Genomic DNA, 19,797 nt, shown 5'->3' with positions numbered 1-19,797 from the left:
TATTGATGAAGTCTAGCTATGTTTTGCTTATAGCAGGCCTCTGATCTCCTCAGCAACGGCAACAGCAACAGCTACAAATGTTGCTTTCCCAGTTAGGAAGGTCAACAGGGGCAGGTCCACTGCAGAGGCCCACCCAGCCCCGCTAGACTGAGCTCAACATTGTTGATCACCCTTAAACCTCCGCTATGGATGATTTGACTTCGTTGAGGGCTACAGTGTAGCATAAAAGATTTATGTCAAGTTACATGCAATTGGTTAAAATGGGTATAGCAATCTCTCCCACCAAAATCTGTTTCCTTTGCAGTAAAATATCAACATTTGTTGTCCGAATAGGATTAAAGGAAATTTTTCTTTGCTTCTCCATAGTTCTCTGATTTACAATTCTTCTACATTTTCCAAATGGGTGTATATTGTTTTGTGCAGAAAAATGGTGTTAAGCACAATAAAAACATGCTAAAAAGATTCTTTCCTACTGTGTCATCTAGAGGTTTCATTTGATGCGTTTTCAGTAACACACCTGCATTTTTTATGGATAATTTATGCACTACCAAAATGCCAGAGAACGGTATGAAAAAAGTGAACTGAAAAAAAGAAAAAAAAAAAAAACACAATTGCGTTTGTTGTAATGCCAGCCATTGCTAATCAGTGGAGAGCTAGAGAGATCTTCTCCTGGTTAGTGTCTTTTTCATTGCCAAAGAACCAACCAAGCAAACATAATCACCTCAAGAGAAGATATTTCCGGTCTGTTTTATACTGTTGGCTTGTTCACACCGTTGTGTTCATACTGTAGAATTGTTATTCTGCTTTTCTCACTTAACATCGTATGTAGGACAAGTACCAAAAATTATCTCTGTAAGTAGTATCTGAAGCCACTGCATTATTTTCCGTCAAGAGGATTCTCCACTGCTGGTGTAGACATGCCTTTACTCAGGACGACTCAAATTGTTGCGGGTTTTTCCTTATTGTAAACAATGCTGCAATGGACATCTTTGTACTTCGGCTTCTTTCTGTATCCAAACCCGCAGACACGGAATTATTGAGATAAATGATACCACGATGCGAAAGGTTGTTGAAACACACGCCATTGTTTACTAAAAGAACACCGATTTGTCTTTTCAGGAGCAGGGAATTCTCATGGCTTTAAATTTTTTGGTAGTGGGTGTATGGTACCCCCTGGGTATTGACAGTCGTGTGTCTTAGATTTTACCAGTGAAACTAACAGTTTAGCTGCGATGTTACTCTTCAGCTTGGGACACTGTTTATAGCAGAACAATTACCCATTGATGAGTCTGTGGCTATGTCCACAGTTAGAACCAGGCAAAATAAAGACGGGGGCCATCCCCGTGTGCCCCCACTGGGGTGACTGCTCTTTGGCAACGTCACCAGCTTATAGGCTCAGTTCCTCAGTGGAAGTTCAAAGTTAGAGACCTTGATTCAAATTAACCAAACTCACAGCAGACTGAAAACCAAAGCCCCACCACCCCTGCCCCTGTTCTTGAATTTCCTGTCAGCATACAAACATCTGCAGGTTTCTCCCTCTTGATTAAAAAACAAACAAACAAATTTTTAACATTTTTACATCCCGTTTTTCTTTTTAGCTGCCTTCCCAGCTCCCTTCTTATCTCTATCGTCCCTGAAAGAATCATCTAAATTCCTTGCCTGTCATTCACTCTTCAAGACTTTACAAACCCGACTTCTGCCCCATCACGACCCTGACCTTACTAAGTCCCCACTGCCTCTATGTGGCCAAATGTAAGACACCTTCTGTTCCATTCTCACTAGATAACACTTGTCCCTGCAATTCCCTATTCCCTTAGTTTGTGAGCAAGGTGCACGGTGTGGCAGAAAGTGCAAAAGCTTTAGTTTAAAACCCGACTCGGACGCTTTCTAGCCATGTCATCTTGAGCAAATTTCTGAACCTCTCCGACCCTTTGCTTTCTCATCTCTAAAATCAGTTCGGGACCGAGTGAGGCAGAATAGCTCCTCGGTTGGGCGCTCGGACTTGAGTCCCTTATCACCCGGGTCCATGGGCCTTTATTAAATCAGTGCCAGCTCCCTATCTTCTCCTGGTCTCCCCTGCCGCCCCCCCCCCCCGAGTCCCAGAGCTATGTCCTTAACTACTTTCCCTTTCCCTGGGTGGCTTTGTTTAAATCCTTGGCTCCCATGACCTCAGATCTCCAGGCCAGGCCTCTTTTCAGATTCTTACACCAACGTGCCCGACAGCCTGCTGACCTCTCCCTGTGATTTTCCACTGGCACCTTTAACTCACCCTCTTGCTCTGGCCTCCAGATGTGCCCCCCTTCCCACGTTCCTCATTCCAGGGAGGCATCGCCGTCCTTCTCTTCAGAGTTGTGACGTCGTCCTAGACTCATCCTCTCGCTTCCTGCCTCCACCCGGGCCCGCCTCCACTGCCCTCCGCCCCAGCCAGCTGGCACATCCAGGTACAGGGGAACCTTCCTCAGGAACCTGTCGTTCTCTTCCCATCCTCACGGCCGTTGTCCACTTCGCCCTCCCTCGCTTTACCCCCGGACCATTTCAGCAGCCGCCGTCCCAGCCTCGGCCCCCGCAGTCCCTCCTCCTCATGGCCGGCGGATGAATTCTGCCTCCCCTGCCCCCCAAGCACCACAGAAGGTGACCGTGTTTGGAGACAGGACCTTTAAAGAGGTGAGTACGTTAAAATGGAGGCCGTCGGCGTGGGCCCTGATCCAATACGACTGGTGTCCCTATAAGTAGAAGGGGAGACACCAGACACGCCTGCACAAAAGGACGACCATGTGGGGACGTGGCTAGAAGACAGCCATCTGTAAGCCTCAGGAGAAACTTAAACTGCTGACCCCTTGCCCTTGGGCTTCCAGCCTCCGGGGCTGTGAGAAAATACATTTCTATTCAAGCCTCCAGTCTGTGGTGTTTTGTTATGGCTGCCTGAGCAGACCGAGACCCCTCAGATACCCCTTGTCCTCAGATACTTTGCTCCAAGCTTACGGAATACGGCCCACGGCTCCCTAAAGATGCAGACTGACTTCCCTCAAGGCTGTGCACAGGCTGTTTCCACTTCACAGCCCCCTCCTCTCTTGCAGGCCCTCCGTCGCTCTTGAAGACACAGTTTGGACATCATCCACTCGGAGCTAAGTGACACGCCCTTGCTCCCAGACCCCAGGACAAATGATATATAAGGTGCATGCCCTTATTATGGGCCCTGTGCTATCGATTTACTTGTTTGTCTCTCCCACTAAAACCGAGAGGGGGGAAAAAAACCACACTGTGTCTTGTGTCTTTTTATTCCTAGTGCAATGTGGGTCCCGCAGAATATATCCAATTTATTTTTATTGAAGAATGAATAAATGAATGAAAGGCAGCATCGTGTTGTGGTTATATATAAAGTTCTTAGAATGGTACCTGACACATAATACGCACTATTGAGTGTTTGTTAAATAAATGAACAAAAATACACTGAACATGCTTCAGATCAGTTTTTTTTTTTGCGATGATATCTGTTGAAGTCTTACGAAAGCTAAAGTAGGAACATATGGGAAAATAAAAGCCCAGATTTGCAGAGAGATTTACCCATGCAAATCAGTTCAAATTCGTCGTTATTGTACCGATTCCTGACAACTTTAGTCATGGCTAAACGAGAATGGAAAATTTTACTTCTTTCCCTCTGTGCTTACCTCATTGGGCCCTGGCCGTGTTATTCTCTGAGTTCACTGCTTCCTGTCCGCCCAAATAAACACTCCCTCTTGGTAGCAGAGTTCATGTGGAAGCCTACCCAGGCCAGTCCTGCTACATTCTTTGGCACTTTGGTTAAACCTCTTTGCTGGCAGGGCACGGAGGAGAATGTGGGTTAGGATGTTGTAGCCGCTGGAAACCTCTAGCACATGGAGAGTTTAGTGCAAATGACTGGAGAACCACATAGGAGAACAAAGGAGCAATGCCATTCTACGTCTGGTCGGGTGCTTGCGTGGCCCGGGTGCCTGGGGTGTGAAGATGCTGAAAACCTGTTCCTTGTCTCCGAGGACCTCAAATCAAGCCGGCTACAAGTGTTCAGTAAGTGTTGGAGAAGGAAGAAGACACAGAGAAGGAAGAAGGGGGACATGAGGGCAGCCAGATATGGGAGGCAGTGTCGGGAGGGAGAGTCTTGCAGCCCAGGAACAGAAGGGCTGGCTAGTCACAGGAGGCAACCAAGGGCATCTCCAGAACTTTGAAAGGGGGTTCCACGCAATTTTAATCTCATTTGAGGGGGCTGACTCTGTAATGGTGGTGGAGACGATTCCCACCTTGGACGGGAGGTTGCATTAGAAGGCCTGAGATAGCCCACCCCACTCTAAAGGCTTCTACTCTAAGGTGAGCAGATGGGAAGGGCCAGGAGATGGACCCAGGGAACTCCCTCCATAATACCCTCCAGATCACTGCTCCCTGGAGGAGGCAAATGTGCCAGACCGTTGTTGGGATTTTGCCTCCTCCTGCGTCTGTAACAGCATCAGCCATGACAGTAACCATCGTGACGATGGCTGACAGTCGGCGAGGACTTCTCTGCTCTAAGCGCCTTCAGAGGATTATCTCATTTAATCCTCCCAGCTAGGGACTATTCATACTCATATTCCATATTCATACTTTATGGAAGGAGAAACAGAGGCACATAAAGAACTCCAGCAATACGCCCAAAGGTATACAGGTGGTCCAACAGAGAAGCACTTTTCATAAACCCCGTTCTACCCCAAGTGGCTGAGCTCACATCCTGGATGGAAAGGGTCACTCCTCCCATTGGCCTTGACTCCAGAGCAGGGTGGGCAAACTCCCATCCACAGGCCAAGTCCTGCCTGACACCTGTTTCTGTACAGTTGTGAGTAAGAATATTTTTTTAATAGTTGGCAAAAACCATAAGAAAAGGAATGCTTCATGACACGTACAAATTACATGAGGTTCAAAGTTCAGTGTCTGTAAATGAAGGTTTATTGAACGCAGCCACACTCATTTGTTGACATATCACTTCATGTGTGCTACGGTGGCAGAATTGGACAGTTGCAACCGAGACTGTCTGGCCCTCAAACCTAAAATATTTACCGTCTGGCCCTTTACTGAGAAAAAGTGTCCGTCCCTGCTCTGTGGTCCAGTCTGGTACCTAGACCTCTCCAGAGCTTAGAGTACCCTCCAGCCCCAAGTAAGAGACTCTGGATCACAAGAGAACAAAAGCCATCCCCAAACCCAGACCCTCAATCCCCCTAGGCCCTCTCAAATAATAACAATTAAAACAAGGTACTAGACTTAATGGCCATTGTTCACATTCTCTGGCAAGACGGCGGTGGCTCAGTTCATGCGTTCATTCTCCCAGTCATCCATTCATTCCACGTTGGCTGAGCCCTGTGGCCTTGGTGCTTTCTAGGGTGGGTGAAGGAATGGGAAGTGGACCCACAATCTCACATAGTCAACAGTTTCCTCTAGTCTGGGACCCTGACCTTGACGGTCAGGCACCGACTTTGAACTTGGACAAGCCAGTGTTAAGATCCTGGTTCTCCCACTTCTGAGCTCTGACTGCACACAAGGGACGAAGGCCCCAAACCCCGCAAGGAGGGAGGATATTTTCACCTCCCTCCCATTTCTGTTAGGGGTAGTGGGCAAAGCACTTGGCACAGGGCGGGGCATCGGACCAGCCCCAGAGAACTGTATCCACCCTCAGAGTCACCATCAACATTACCCGTGTTTTTGAAGAATCTCATCAGGCCTACCTCCGAGTTGGTAAAGCTGACACAGATTTAGAAAAAGCCACCTCTGACGTGTTCAGTCTTTTTTTTTTTTACAGATTTCATACCGGGAACCACTATATTATCTCTAGACCCCTTGATATTTGTCACGATCTCAAGAGCCAAAATGATTTGAATCAGAAAAAAAAAAAAAAAGAGAGAGAGACTTTTCCTGTCACCAAGATCCTCTGGGATTGTGAGAAAACACAGAGCAGAAATAACCAGGATCTTGGCAATGCTGGGCTGACAGCAGCAGGAAGAGGGGCCGAAATCCTGGTCTGAACGTCAGGACTTTGGAATGCTGGGCCCAGCTCAGTAATCCTTTCAGAAGAAAAAAATGACAGGCACAGAATGTTCAGAAAGAAAGAAAATTAGGAAAAAAAAAAAAAAAGACACACAAAAACACATTTTTGCCTTTGTGAGGCCTTACAGTGCAGGGTTTAGCAGAGCCCAGGGTTACGAAAGCTGAGCTGGTCCTCCTTAATCCTGTTTTGGTCGGTAAATTACCAAAGCAGCGGAACAAGGGGACGAATGAGTACTCGCTCACCACTTGTGACAATTTTGCAACCTTGAAAACCTTGCAATTCATCACCACCCAGTGATAGGTGTTAAGGGTAGAAAAATCAGAATGTATTGGGTTTACTTTTTTTAGTTAATAAACAGAAGCTTGTCCCCAGCATCCTCCCACCCAGAGGTAAGCACTGAGGGCTGGTCAGTGTGCACCCCCCAGGTCTTTCCCTCACCGCGTAAAGTGAGCACACAAAGCACACTTTTGCCCCTAGTGTAGCCGGGTTAGTCGTTAAGACTCCGGGATCTTGAGCCTCGGGACCTGGCTTTGAATCCCGGCTCTGCCTTGCCAGCTGTGTGACTTTTGGGGTAAGCGCTTCCCTCTTTCTGCCTCAGTGTCGTCATTTGTGAAATGGGGTTCTTTATGGCACCCACTCCCCAAGGTTGTAATGAGGATCAAGTGAATTATAAGTCAAGTACTGAGAAGAGTGGCTGGCATTGTTCTGTGTGTGTGTGTGTGTGTGTGTGTGTGTGTGTGTGTGTTCTGTGCTGTGCATGTATTTATTAATACACGCATTTTTAAAAATAAAATTACATCAAGCTATTCATGGTATTTGGTAACCTTTCTTTTAATGGGTTAATTATAATATGTGCGACTCTATATTGTAAGTATTTTAAGATGTTTCTTATTTTTCGCTATTAAAATTTTTAAGTTATTTTTTAAATATTTATTTATTTGGGGGAGAGCACAAGCGGGGAAGGGGCAGAGAGAGGGGAACAGAGGATCTGAAGCAGGATCCCTGTGCTGACAAGCTGACAGGCTGACAGCAGCGATCCAGATGTAGGGCTCGAACTCACGAACCGCGAGATCGTGATCTGGGCCGAGGTCGGATGCTCAGCCGACTAAGCCACCCGGGTGCCCCAAGGTGTACCACTTTAAGTTCCCAACAGCACGGCATGAAGGTGTCTATTCCCCCAAATCCCTGCCAACAATGGATATTCTCTATTTTATTCCTCTTTTCTCCCCATCATTAGAGACTTTTATTGTTTTTGTTTTTATTTATTTTGTTATGAGGAAAGTTAAAAATTTTTCTTTATGTTTATTGGCCATTTAAATTTTTTTCCACTGGGAATTTGCTGTTTGTGTCCCATTATTAGCATATGGATTCATGTTTTCTTTATTGGTTTGTAAGAGCTCTTTATATATTAAAGATGTTCTTTACTTTTTCTATTTCATTATTTGCCTTAAGTTTGTTAAATTACAATGTATATCAGGGTATATTTTTCACCATTCAGAAATTTCACACATGCGTGTTTTTTTTTTAATTTTTTTTTCAACGTTTATTTATTTTTGGGACAGAGAGAGACAGAGCATGAACGGGGGAGGGGCAGAGAGAGAGGGAGACACAGAATCGGAAACAGGCTCCAGGCTCCGAGCCATCAGCCCAGAGCCCGACGCGGGGCTCGAACTCCCGGACCTCGAGATCGTGACCTGGCTGAAGTCGGACGCTTAACCGACTGCGCCACCCAGGCGCCCCACATGCGTGTTTTTAAGTACTCAAGCCTAGCAACACTTTTCCATCATAACTTTCATCCTGGGGGGGTCACAAAGTCCTTCTCTGCCACCACCCCTCAAATAATAACAATATTCTTTTCATTTTCTTCAAAAATATTTACAATTTCCTTTTGACGTTTAAAAATTGGGTTTATATCAAACTTTTTTTTCAATTTGTATCTAATATGTGTGGTTTCACCTCCAGACTCAATGATTCTATAAGCTGATCATCATCGAAATTGGTTAGTTTCTTTGAACATCAAAACTTTCCTCGAAAAAGTGAAAAATAGGAAACCTCTTCTGCTTGTTATGTTGTAAACAAACACGTGTTTGAAAAGTATTAAGTGATATAGCAGTGCATATAATTATTGCCAAATTCAACTTTAGGGTGTGAAAGGAGTCAGACATAGATGTGCAAGGTTTGAGAATTTCTTCTAAGACCTTGACGAGAAGTGAGAATTTCAGCTGTTTCCCTGATTCTGAATGACTCATAAGCTCACTCAGGTTTCCTAAGCTGGGTCCGGGGAGGCATTTGGGATTGTCTAAACATGTCGATGACACTTCATACCTGTAGAATATCACAGAATTGACTTCATATACGATCAAAAATAAAGCACAAAAAATTGTCTAACTTAAAAATTAGAAGTGGATAATTATCACACGTTTCAGCGGAAAAGGACTTGTATTTCCTAAATTGCTTTGATCCTCCATAAACCTAGCCCCAAATATACTGGTATCGTGCAAGACTGACACGACTTTGCAGGATATTAGCAAACTTTCACCTTGTTATTTTCTCTAAGCAGAATAATGCAGCTAGGAATAGGTCAGCCAAGCTGCTTCACTGCCCCTGAGGTTCTGGGCTCTGCTCAGAGCTGCCTCCACCCACACCCTAGCCTTGCACACTTTCTCTGTGCTCGGAATCCATCACCCCAGGGGGCAAACGGCAAGAACCAACAACCACCCACCATTTTGCTTCCTCCTTTGGTCCTCTACCAGGGATAAATCGTGCCAGTGACAGCTGTCATGGACTCAGTTTCAAAGACGAGAGACATTCCTTAAGGGGAAACAGCAGCAAGTTTATGAGCGAACAGTTAAGGCACCGCTTTTAAAAGTCTCTGAAAGGATGCCGGGAACCTGCTGAATAATCCACATTCATCCATTTCTTTTATTGTTAGCTTGCTCAAGGCCCTGCAGGACATTATCAGAAACATGAGACATTTCGAATGGTATTCAAGGATGTGAACTAAAGCCTCCCTCATTCTTTCAGATGAACGTGAGTAAATTTAGCCATAAGAGATACAAGAGGGCACTGTTCCACCCTCATTATGCAGCCGTGATTGAATTTGAGTAAGAAATGTTGATTCTCCGGAAAGTAACATGTGTTCTTTCCTTTCGTGCTTTTTCCTTTCTGTGCTATTGGACACTTCTGAAGATACGTCTTTTTTTTTTCTTTCTTTCTTTCAAGAAAAGCAAGAAATAAGCGTGACAACACTTTTTTAACGAGTCCAAGTTTGTCCTACTTATATAAAAAGTACAAAGTAACAGCCGCCATTTGTGGCTGGTGTATGCCAGGCCCTTGACACATGTATCCAATTGCTGTAACAGTCTGATAAGGTCCATCTTTCCAGGTGAGGAAAGGAACCTCAGAAGAACTAAATAACCTGCCTGAAGGGTCAGAGGTGAGATTTGAATCCCGCTCAGTCTCAGTCCAGAGCTTTTCCTTTCTCCACTACCCAGGGCTGATTTTCCCAAACTTGACCTTCAAAATGCAGCCAACAGACCTTTCCCTCTTTTTCTCTCCTCTTCTTCGGGACACGAAGAAAGGAAACAGACCCTTGCTGAGTTTTTAAATCTCGAAAACATTTTCAGCCATTGACTCTGTGCATTTAATTCTTTGAGGTTTCTATGAGATCTCAGGAGTTGCAATGCTTGGTCGTGACTTCCTTCCATTCTGCATTCCATCCCTGGGGAATTACAATTCAGGCTATTTTCCTAACTACCTGACTAGTGCCTCATCCCCACAAGGTGATCTTCCTTCTACTTTCTTGTCACTCTAAACTCTGACAGAGTCTCAAATCTGTATGTTGCCTTTGCCCGTGAAGTATGGATTTTTGATCTACTATGATACAAACTAAAATAGTAAAATTCATCCTTAATGGTCCCCCAGAGATTCGAATGAGCGGACATCTTCACATACTGCCAGAGAGAAACTTAACATTAAGAAGAGTATATAATTCAGTATCTGTGAAGTATTCAGACTGCATCAAGCACTTAACAACTGTTGACATGGCTTTCTACCTGAGAAGTCCATTCTCAAGGTAAACCAGGCAGAAACCATGCATACGTGCAACAGAAAAGAGGTTTTATTTATTTTTCTATCCTTTTAAAATTTTATTTTTGAGAGAGAGATCACACACACGCAAGCAGGGGAGGGGTGGCGGGGAGCGGCGGGGTGGGGGGGGGATGGACAGAGGATCCCAACAAGGCTCTGGGCTGACAGCAGAGAGCCCGACACGGGGCTCCAACTCACAAAGGCGAGATCATGACCCGAGCTGAAGTCCATCGCTCAACTGACTGAGCCACCCAGGCAACCCCAGAAAAGAGATTTTAAAACACAGGGATCCTCCCTAGCAAATCATTGCAGGACTTTAACTATACATAATCTCTTAACTGTTTGAAACTTTTAAAAGAGTATAACAATGTTCTATTAAATGTTAAATATAAATATAATAGATAATATATCAATAAATAAAAGATATAAATAAATATATAAAAATATAATATATAATATATAACATAAATATAAAATATATAATAATAAATATATATATAAACAATGTTATATTAAAAACAGCAACAATTTTTCTTTTCTTTTTTTCTTTTGCACTAGAGGTGCTGGCACAAACACAAATACAAAGAGTATTTATTTATTCATTTATTTAATTTTAAAGTTTATTTTTAGAGAGACAGCATGAGCGGTGGAGGGGCAGAGAAAGGAGAGACTCTCAAGCAGGCTCTGAACTGTCAGCACAGAGCCTGACGCAGGGCCTGACACGGGGCTTGAACCCACAAACCGCGAGATCGTGACCTGAGCTGAAATCAAGAGTTGGACGCTTAACCAACAGAGCCACGCAGACACCCCTAAAGACAAAGAATGTTTAATTTGAACACTTAGTTTCGTGTCTATGTGGTAAACATTTGGTAGATATTTGCTGGAAAAGTGAATAATTAAAGCCATAATTAAAATAATGAAAACAAAGCCTATTACTTTTTTACTATTCAGCTCTGTTCTTCAATTTATTATTTATTCAACAAACATTATACCCACTTGACAAGCACATCAAAGACACTGAGAATACAACTTTAAAATATGTATGTAATTCCTATCCTTATGTAACTTTTCTACTTAACCATCTGTGTAACCTAGGGCGATGCCTTCATAGTCCCTTTCTTCATGTAAAATGAGAGGAACAACAGCCTTCCTGAATATCCCTGTGGGGATGTTGTGAAAATAAAGTAACATAATGTGATTTGTAAACTATTAAGTTGTATACTAATACATCATCTATAAACTATATCAGGTGGAATGCAAGTAACAGAAAGCCTCCCTCAAAATGGTTTAAACCGTTAAGTGAATTGGCTAGCTCAAGTGACCAAAAATGGCTTCAGGTAAGGCTTGATCCAGTACCACAACAATGTCAACCAAGAATCTTTCCGGTGCTTCACTTTGCCCTTTTTGGTGTCAAATTCTCAGGCTTACTCCCTTAAGGCCCCCCTATGGCATCCAGTAGCTCTCAGAGCTGGTATTTCCTCATTCTCATCCGGAAAGGAAGAGAGCACCCCTGCCCAGGCCTTCCAAGAAAAACCTGAAGATTCATTTTGATTGGGCCCCCTTAGGTCACATGTCCACTCTGCAACCAATGTCTATGTCCAGAAAAATGGAAGGCACTTATTGGCTTAGCTTACACTATATGCCCCATCCCTGGAGATGGGGGTGAAACCAGGTCCTGGAACCTCATGGACCCCCCAGGGGAAACTGGTTGGCTGCTGGTAAGAGAGTGAGGGTGGAAGAGAATAGACAATAAATATGTGACCAACGAACTGACCGATTAGCTGCATTTGAAAAAAGAGCCAGTTATAATGCTGGAAATCCGTTTTATGGTCCCAGGTAAACTGAGAAAAAACTCAATCTTTGGAAAAATTGGAGACATGAAGAGATATACTATGATGTGCATAAATGTTATTGACATATATATGCTCTGAAAAGTAAGATAATAAAGAGAATCATTTACATAACCCACTATTTTACTCTTAATGTGTGGCCGTATAGTTTAAGGGACTTTTTGACATTTATTAAAATTATTAGAGAAAAATAAGGGCCTGTACGTCTGGTAATAGACAACTTTCGAGGATCTTTTTTAAAAGATTCTCCTGTTTAAATCTCTTATTCAAATCACTAGTTAGTGAGATATAAAGTCGGTTAGTCAGTTTAATACAGTCAGATTGCTCATTTCCTTAAAGAGATAAAATACATTTCACCTGCGAATGATTTATCTGGATACGGTTTTGCCAACCCCTAGGTCAGCCTTATACGTATACACAAAAGAAAAGGAAGTCTAAACCTGTAAAACCTGTGAAGTGATAGGAATCTTCGCTGAAGGTATCGCAGAGGCCCTAAGGGAGGCCCTACACACAGCAACACATCCAAACGAACAATTCTTCGTAGTCGACCATTCCCCGCTACATGGGCAGAGACAAATGGGGTTCCTCACCCCATGTGCCTCTTGCATCTGGGTCACATCCAGCAGCAGGAGAGATCCACATCAAGTGGTTACGAAGCATCTCTTCATCGGTGGAACTTACAGCCATTATATTCGCTACATGCTTGAGATGTGACACCCACCTGACTAAGTCAACAGAGAGAACTCAGGGGAGCAGGTGGCTTGCTAAACAGACCCACTAACGGCATCAATACCTTGCCAAGCTCAGAAAATGTCAGTTCCTCGCCAACGAGCCGAGATGCTTTCTCTTAAGACCAAACACAGACATTCCAAGCGAGGTCCCAAGGGGGTTCCAGGTTTCTCAGTGGGAGAAAAGTGATCTGTCACTATTTGAGGGAACGGGCTATTGGGATTGTGGTACCAACCGTCAAGGCAACTGCCATAGCCATGACATAAATGTTGGTGAGTGGTTTTCACACCACACTCCACAGAGTGTTCCCTGCAGCCTCCTCCCAGGCGTGAGGGAGAAGGGAAGAAGATTCTGGAGTCCCCGCCCTTGCTTCAATCACAGGGCTTCATTTTATCTTTTACATCTCGAACTTCGTCAAGATTTGACTCGAAGCCTTGCTTTTTCAAGATGGTGGCCGAAACACGTACAACTGCCTCCCCTCCAGGATCAGGTTTTCAGAGATGATAGAAAATGGATGTGATGTAACAACACTCAGAAAACTCAGAAGGGGGGGGTTTAGTGACCCAGAAACTGTGAAAATCCCTCAAAGATGGAAAGGACCACATGCAAGGGAAAAGGAACAGCCTAAGATGTGTTGCAGGACAAGAGGGGCCTGCAACAGAGGTACAGCAGTGAGTATGTGTCTCACCTGGTGGGTGGAAGCAAGGAGCCAGGATGGTTTAGACACAAGGGTGTGGTGCTTATGGGGAAGGAAGACCAGAGCCCGGCTGGACCCATTTCTCCCCACCGTCTCTGTGAGCAGAGTAGAGCGGCCTCTTCCTGTCGGCAGTCTGGGCAGTGTTCGAGTACATCCTGTTAATAAATAAAACCCAGTGGATGAACCAAATACCCAAACAGATGCAGGTGAGTGAAGGAGGAAAGTCCTCCAGAGAGCAGCACATAGGGATAAAGAAACGGAACGTAAGAAAGGACAAGTGAGAAATACACGTTATAAACTCTGGGGATCTTTAACAGTTCCAGGAGGAAAAAAACTGAGAGAAGGGAGCAGAAGTGACATTTAAAGAAACGAGGGAGGGGCGCCTGGGTAGCTCAGTTGGTCAAGCGTCTGACTTTAACTCAGGTCATGATCTCACAGTTCCTGAGTTCGAGCCCCGTGTCAGGCTCTGTGCTGACAGCTCAAAGCCTGGAGCCTGCTTCAGACTCTGTGTCTCCCTCTCTCTCTCTCTCTGCCCTTACCTGCTCACTCTCTGTCCCTCTCTCAAAAATAAACATTAAAAACATTTTTAAATGGTTAGATTAAAGAAATGAGAGAGAAGAATTTCCTAAAACTTAAGTCCTCAAAATGAATGTATCTGGAAGGACATAACAGGGCTTATTTATTTATTTATTTATTCATTCATATATTTAAATAATAAATTTAAATTATTTATTTATAGAGCATGAGTGAGGAGAGGGGCAGAAGGGGAGAGAGAGAGAATCTTAAGCAGACTCCACACTCAGTGCGGGGCCAGACTTGGGGTTTGATCCCACGACCCTGGGATCATGACCTGAGTTGAAATCAGGAGTCAGATGCTCAGCTGAGTGAGCCACCACCCACGTACCCGAAAACAGGATGGACTTAAAAACAAAATGAAACAAATCCACCCCTACTGACATTGGAGTAAAACGTCAGAATATTCAGCATAAAGAAAAACTGCTAGAATCTTCCAGAGAAAAAGCAGATCATGTGCTTCAGCATGTGAAACAGTCTGACATCACACTTCATCAGCAGCACCCAGAACGAGAATACAATGGGGTAGTAACTTCATGAAATGCTAAGGAAAAGTGACCTTGTTCTAGAATTCTCTATGCAACCAACCTATCAAGCTATCTTTCCAGTGTGAGGGCAAAAGTAAGAAATTTGGGGACGTGTGAGAGCTGAGAAAGTGTCCTACCCACAGACTTACCTGAAAGAATTACCCAAAGATGTAGTCCAACCAGAAGAAAAATCAACCAGGAGTTGTTAAAAAGAAAAAGGGATAGGGGGCAAGTTTCTGCTCTATGTTACCTCTGGCCAATGTCCCCGCGGCCAACTCTCTGTCCACAGCGTGTGTCTTCACTTACCCTCTGATGAGCAAAGTCAGTCTAGGGAGTGGCCCTGACCATCCCCTAATAGGCACTGTCTGTCCTCTCTGCCATCCACGATGAGGCAGAAGGGATCATCCATCAGATAGATGGTCACGGGGAAGGGGCCAGACACCTGCCCCTTTGACCTCTTCAGACCAAGCATCTGCTAGGAAGGGTCCTCAAGGCGTCCTCACACACTGCAGAAGTGAACTCTCCTCGATGGAGAACACCTCATTGCCTCCCTCTCTCCCCACCAGTTCTCAACTCAACCTTTACCCGGAAATCCTCTCTCTGTCTCTTTCTCTCTCTCTGTTAACTTTTTAATAACTTTTACAAAGCTGCAGTGAAATATACAGAACATAAAACTTCCATTTTAACCATTACCAGTCTTTGCGAGTTTTTAATTTGGGGAAAACAACCATAACATAAAATTGACCATGTAACCATTTTTAAGTGTGCGATTCAGTGGCCTTCAGTACATTCGTGCTCGTGTGTCGCCATCACCGCCATCCATCTCCAGAACTTTTCCACCATCCCAAACTGAAACTCTGTCCCCATTAAACACAACTCCTCATCCCCCCCACCCCGCCAAATCCCTGGCAATAGGGATTACTTCCTGTCTCTATTAATTTGACTCCTTGAGATACCTCATATGAGTGAAACCATACAGCATTTGCCTTTTTGCGTCTGGCTGATTTCACTTGATAGATGTTTATAAGGTTAATCTACGTTGTAGCACAGGACAGAAGTTCCTTCCTTTTCAAAGCTAGGTAATATTCCATTGTAGGGATGTACCACATTTTATTTACCCATTCATCATCAATGGACATTTGGGTTGTCTCCACCTTTTAGCTACTGTGAATCATGCTACTGAGAACATCGGTATCCAAATATCGGTTTGAGTTCCTGCTTTCAATCCTTTTGCGTATATACTCAGAAATAGAGTTGCTGGATCATGTGGTAACTGTTTAATTGTTTGAGGAACCGCCATCTTGTTTTCCACGGCAGCTGGACCATTTTACAGTCCCACCAGCAGCGCACGAAGACTCCAGTTTCTCCTTATCCTCCCGAACACTTGTTATGCTCTGGCTTATTGGGAGGGGTGGGGTGTTTTTTTATGATAGCCACATGAACGGAGGTGAAGTGCGATCTCACTGTGGTTTTGATTTGCATTTCCCTGATTAGTGAGGTTGAGTCCCTTTTTACATGCATGTTGGCCACCTGTATGTATGTCTTTTCTGGAGAAATGTCTGTTCAAGTCCTTTGCCCGTTTTTCATGGAGGTTTTCTTTTGTTGCTGTTGAGTTGTAAAAATTCTTCACATATCCTGGTTATAAATCCCTTAGTAGCCATATTCTTTGCAAATATCGTCTCAGAGTCCAACGGTTACCTTGGCACTCTTTGGATTGTGTCCTCCGATGCACAGGAAACCCTCTCTGGTCGCCCCCACCACCTGCACGGAGCCCCTTTGCTCAGGCTACCCCGCACCCCCCACCCAGTTAGCTGGTGTTGGGGCTTCCTGGGCTCCATCTTGGTGGTGGGTGGGAGAACGATGGGTGCTTCAGCTTTACTGGCTGTGATTTCAGCCCCCCAGCGGGGCTGCCCCAGGCCAGCTGCCCACGCACTTAAAGATCAAGATAATAGCCTACCATCAGGAATTGCTAACGGCTTTTTTAAAACATGGAAATGGCTTGTGAGCTTATTTTAGGGACACTTTTTTTTTTTTTTAAGAAAAAGCAACCCGTATTTTTGAAAACCTAGGGAATGTAACAACTCCTGGGTCCCAGCCTGAGGGAAAGGCTCTGCTGAAGAGTGATTGGCAGCAGCTGAACAAGAGAACAAGGCAAGTGTGTGCCCGAAGCCTGTGAGGGAGACAGGGGGGACAGCGTGAGGTAACCCAGGTCAGGAAACATACCCGTGGGCTCCACTCTAGGCCCCACCCCCTCTGGGAAGCCTCTGGTTTGGGTCCAAGGTCGTCCTTGGCCTTCTCTGGGTGAGGCCACCTGACACAGAAGAGAGAGCACAGGGGAATAAGGAGACAGACAGCTGTCCGGGCCCCGAGCAACTGTCATGATTCGGGGCTGCCCCTCCCCGCCCTGAGCCTCAGTTTCGTGAATGGAAAATCAAATCAATAATTGTTATAAATCTTACTCGTTTGTTATATGATACAATTTACACAGGGCTTCGTCTGCATTATCCAATTTAAAAAATACCGCAGAGCAACGCACTTCGAAAATAATAAAATGCTTAACATATGTAAGAAATTCTTTTCTGTCTTTGAAAACTGCTCTGGGTGGTTCCGCTATTGTTTAGTTAAGAGAATTACACAATTTCGAGACACGGTTCCTTATCTTGTGTAGACTGAGAGGCAATTAAACAATTATTCATGTCAGAATGTGAGGTAAGGAGAGGGCTGCTTCAAAGGGTCCACTTGACAAAGTGGAAAGCAGTTGAGTAGAAACAGAGAGCAGTATATAATTTCCTTCTGGAATATCCACTCCATATGGCCCAGAGCAAGAATTTCAAACTCATCTGCAGGGAGAAAGAGACAGAAATAAAAACATCAACTCTGTTGCTCTGATTTCTTTCAGCCATTTTCTGAATAGCCTATGGAAGCCGTCCATTACTTTAAACAGAAATCCACTAAGAGACTCCAAGGGTGTTTTTTTTTTTTTTTTTTTCTCTGCGCAGAGGGATTGTTCAGTCATGAATCAGTGTCTTTTTTCCAAAAGGAAGGTGCCAGCAACAAACGTTGGTTATAAAAAGGACATGAAACCTTAGCCTTCTCTTCATTGTCCTCTATCACCTCCAAATGCCAGCAGCAGAGACAACCAGAGGACACAGGGCACTGAAGGGGCCCACCCCACAGCCCGCTGGCCAGGTGACCAGGCCCCCAGCGCCCCTTGCAGAAGAATGGGAAGTTCACGGCAAGTATGTCAGCACATAAGCCAATGCCGCCCCCTCACTAGCTCTATCGCTGTTCACCCCGAACCTGGGGGGTCGCCCTCAGCCTTCTGCTCTTCTTCCGTGGGCATTCTTGTACTCCAGTGCCCAGGAAATAGAAAATCTTCCCCAGGCTTGCCCTACTGAGACGAGCAGTTCTGCCATCTGCTCCCACGTGCGATCTTCACCCAGCCTGGACCCGCAACCCAAAGCAATTTCAAAATGACTCCAATCTTGTACTCATTTTCCCAAAAACCAAAGGGGACCCATGGTCATCATCCACAGCATACCTCAGGGAAGTATCCTGATGTATTTCCGCCCACCCCACAGCTTCTCACCCCACGACTGTACCCGAAGCTCGTCCAAACACCCAGCCCCCTTGCCTCTTTCCTCTCCTCTCCCTCCAGTGTTTATTCCTGTAGCTGGACCAAGCGTCCACCCCACTAGGTTTCTCACTCTTTGGAGGAGGGCACGGGCAGTGACTGGGCTTGGCTCTCACGGGAGTGTCTGGTGGGCTGAGTGGGTGGATGGGGGCTGGGAACACTGTTCCTGCACAAGTGGGTGGGTGGGTGGGGGCTGGGAACACTGGGTACACTCCTCTACCAGCCTTCAGAGCTTCCGTTCCTTGGCCTCCTCCGAGCCACCCAAAGCCTGAGCTCCCGCCAGGATGTCCAGAGGAAGTGGCCGCACCAAGGAAAGCCTGGTTGGAAAGATCTGGAGAACGCTAAAGAAATTGCTCCTCGCCCCCTCCCCTCCCCACCGCCACGGCAGCCCCTCCCTACGCTGCCTTTTGGAATCAACTTTTCCCAGCCTGAAAAATGGCGATGGGGACAGCTCCTGCCACAGAGGGGTTTATCGTAAGCCCACCCCAAGGGCATGCCTCCCACGGAGCGCCACTGGGTGGTTCTGCCCCACTGTGCTCATTTCTGCAGTCTTTCTCATTACAACCTCAGGGGGGTAGAGGGGACAGAACTGAAGAGAGGTGGGGGCCAAGCTGGGACTTCTTTTTTTTTTTTTTTTTTTTTTAATAAATGTCACCTTGGCTGCAAGGACAGCTGTTACCATTTGAAAGGATGTCTCAAATGAGCATTTGGCGTTCCTAGTAAACCTCGCTGTAATACATGGCTTTTAGCATTAGTCATCTCCCTGATGGGAAAGAAGTTGGAAATTCAGAAATAAGGATATTGCAGAATGGGACTGTGTGGTTCACGAAACCACAGGGGAAAGGGTGGGGAAGCAGCCGGTGCCCTGCTTAAAGTCACAAACCATTATTTCTGCTTAAAATCCAGAGTCCGAGTGAAGCAAGCTGAGAAGGTTAAGATCTGAGTGAAAATTAACTGAGGCTAGCTCTGCCGTGCGGACTCTGAGAAGGTGTGCGCTGTATCAGAATGCAAACCACCTTCGCGCCCCTTCCATGAGCGGCGCCGAGGAAAGAGTAGGCATGAATAAGGATAAAGCTAAAGAAAAAATGCTGGGGCACCTGAGTGGCTCAGTCGGCTGAGCGTCCCGACCGACTCTTGATTTCTGCTCAGGTCATGATCTTACGTTTCATGGGATGGAGCCCCACGTCAGGCAGAGCCTGCTAGGGATTCTCCCTCTCCCTCTCTCTATTCTCCTCTCCCCGCCAAATAAATAAACATTTAAAAAAATGCTAATTATTGGTGCAAAATGGCAAGAAAATTTTGTGGAATGACTTTCCTTGTGGAGTCCCCGAACAAACCAGATGTGTGAGCTAGGTGCAAATGCTCCTGGAAATGAACGAACTTCTTTCCCCGGGGCTGTGAAGTCTGCTGTGTGTAAGCCTTAGTTCTCATGCTCCCCCCTGGCCGGGGTGAGTCATTCTAGAATGCAGGATGCAATCATCATGCTCATGCACTCATGCAAACCCACTGGCCTCCACCCAGAAAGACCGTGGGTGTTCTGACCTCCTTTCTCCTGTCAGGGTCTCTGGGAAGTCAGGTCCTCTTCTTGGCGATTAATAAAGATTTCTGGTCTCTTTCCAGCTTGTGACTTAATGGCCTTAATTTGCCACCATTTC

Source organism: Lynx rufus, unplaced genomic scaffold (assembly GCF_022079265.1).
Source record: "Lynx rufus isolate CCGP_SWC_20201006 ecotype Redwood Valley unplaced genomic scaffold, mLynRuf1.p SCAF_1, whole genome shotgun sequence".
NCBI lineage: Eukaryota > Metazoa > Chordata > Mammalia > Carnivora > Felidae > Lynx > Lynx rufus.
The sequence above is the reverse complement of the archived record's forward strand: the minus strand, read 5'-3'. Positions refer to the sequence as shown.